We start from the raw sequence: 2,753 nt of genomic DNA on the forward strand, positions 1-2,753 counted from the left end.
GACGTGCAAATGCGTAAATTTGTATTCAATGTGGACATTGGAGCATAACCAGTCGCTTTCAGTTTATCTATGGTGCTTTCGGTGAGATTTCGTAACTCTTTTGAACACGTTTTGCCATCAACGGCCTGCAACAGTTGAGAAAGCGGCTACTCATGTTGTTCGTAATATTTCAATAAACAAAATCACTTTTAAGTTTTTACTGACTAGTTTGGTGTCATTTGCTTGACTGAAGAAAAAAATTACTATAAGATCTTTAACAACCTTAGTAGTAGTAATATTTTTGCTTTTTCGTGAGCATTGTCATGGTATGTACCTATCATGCATTTGTTGTTGTTGAAGATACCCGTTTCCTCCCGATCATAAAGTCTATTCTCTAAGAGGTATATTTTTTGCAGGTAAACTATAGACGTACACGTGTATATAAATCTTTGATTTTGCAGCTTTTGTCTTAAAAATAACATTTCTGATATGTTTCTATCAACGTTATTATCAACAGGTTTCAACACTATTAAAAGAATTTTTCGCCAGTCACGTGCAATGAAAATTATGACACTATCAATACTTTTGATAACAACACTGGATCGTGTCTAAGTTTCTTATAGATGCTATGAATAATTAAATCAAAATATCATGAAAACAACTTGTTTAAATCACGTCCCTTAACAATAAAATCTGCATCAAACTGCAATTCTCGAAATAACTTACACAGAAAAAAAAAATTTTTTTACTAAATGTGAAAATTGTGAAATGTTTGAAATGTCATAACTTTTTTGTTTATTAGTTTACCATCACCAAATTTTTATGGTAGATAGCTAATATAATGGACCGTTTTCCCTAAAAAAATACGTTCGAAAAAAGATAGGGTTTTGAGATATTTGAGTTTTGTGACAAAATGATATTTTTAAAGGCAAAAAATTTTTTTTTACTGTGCACATTTTCTTAAGAATCACCATTTAGTTGTCTAACTTTGCTGAAAAAATCATAACAATCGAACATTCCGTTTTTGCTGTGCAGCTTTTTAAATATTTTTGAACCATTTTCACATACACCCTTTTGAAAAGTTAGTCGTGACTCAATATGAAGATTTGATATCGAAAAATGACGATTTAGATGAAATTGAAAAACTGTGCAGAGTTTCAAATATTTTCGAAATGGTCGCTCAGGATCGACTGACATGCCCCCGTGAAATGCCTCAAATGAGAAAAAAAATCGATTTCAATGGAAATTGTTAGGAGTTTTCATAGGAAATTTATTATAATTGGCGCGAGATTTTTTTTAATTGCCATGGAAAGTTCTTCTGAATTTTCCAGAATTTCCACAGGGTGACTACTACCTGGAAAACCTGGAAAAATGCTGGAATTATCATAGAATTTCTGACACAATCAGGGAACTTTCAAACATGAAAAAAAATTAACAATTGAACACGTATGGATCGTTGGTCCGATCTATGGACAAAAAAAAACGTTAAAACATTTCTGAGGAATCTGATATGAGCCAGTCGAAAATCTCGTTAATAAAGAATCTTGTATCCGACAGGCGGTTCGAGTTTTTAAAAAAGACTTAAAACAATTTATTCACTTGAACATTTATTTACTAATTGTTGGCTTTTTTGGACACGATAACCGACGCGACGACACGATAACCGACATTAAGTAATTTGATTCCCAAATTTAATCCAAAGATGAGATTTAAATTTAATTTTCATATCAATCCAAAATCAATATCTTGTTTAATCTTTAAACAAAACTTTAAAGTCAGTACCTAGAATATATCTAGTCAATAACTTTATTCGATTCTCCAATCCCAATTTGAAAATTCTAAATTCATCATCCAACTAATCAGAGTATAATTCATTGCATTAGCAATCTTTAGTTTTTTTTGTACACTAACTCTGCCTATATTAAATCAAATTCAATCTTTACTTTTTTTGACGTAGGACTTACGTCTCTCTTTACTATACCGGGTGTCATTCCAAAATATTCAAATCGACCGCGTTACGCTGTGTTGAAAGATTTTAAACGGTAATAGCGTTCGTCTCAATGGACGAATTTCTGCGGTAAGCCCCTCAATCGACAGATTTCAAGTATGCCTTTCATGTCCATGCTTGATAAGACCCGAAAAACTTGTTTCAATAGGCATGAAACTGTTTTCAATGAAAAACATTGAGATCAAGGGAACCTATAAATATGGGTACCGCATAATTCTTGCATCAATCCATTACCACATTCTGATTGGTGCAGACACCAGCGAATGAGCAGCCGCTGGGTCTGCCGAGAAGCCATAAAATAGCGCAACGCGATTTTTTCCTTTCATTCTGACCGGGACAAGCGAAGCAACCGCATTATCGATTGAACAGCACTCACACCTTCTAGCAGGGAATGAAGTCTGCACCGACCGCTTTTTCGGCTCGACACCATCGAAGCCACCATCATCAGCCGAAACCTAGCCAGTACAGCAGCAGTCCACCCTACAGACCCGACAAAGCAGCAATGCTGAGCACATACCGGCAGCAGCAGCAGAGTCGAGTCGAGACCGGCCGGCATCGGTGATGAGCCGAGACAGGCTGAAGAAAAGCCACATGATGCAGCATGTATGTCCAAAAAACAAACGGTTCTTCAGAGAGCCAATAACAGAGATCAATATCACAGCTTTCAATACCCTTCGGGATAGAAATTGTACTTGGGTGCCAAATCCAATAATCTAGTGATAAAATTTTATGCGTGATTTTCATAAATAGCGTCAAAACTAACAGT

This window comes from Armigeres subalbatus, chromosome 2 (genome assembly GCF_024139115.2).
Source record: "Armigeres subalbatus isolate Guangzhou_Male chromosome 2, GZ_Asu_2, whole genome shotgun sequence".
In the NCBI taxonomy this organism is placed as follows: domain Eukaryota; kingdom Metazoa; phylum Arthropoda; class Insecta; order Diptera; family Culicidae; genus Armigeres; species Armigeres subalbatus.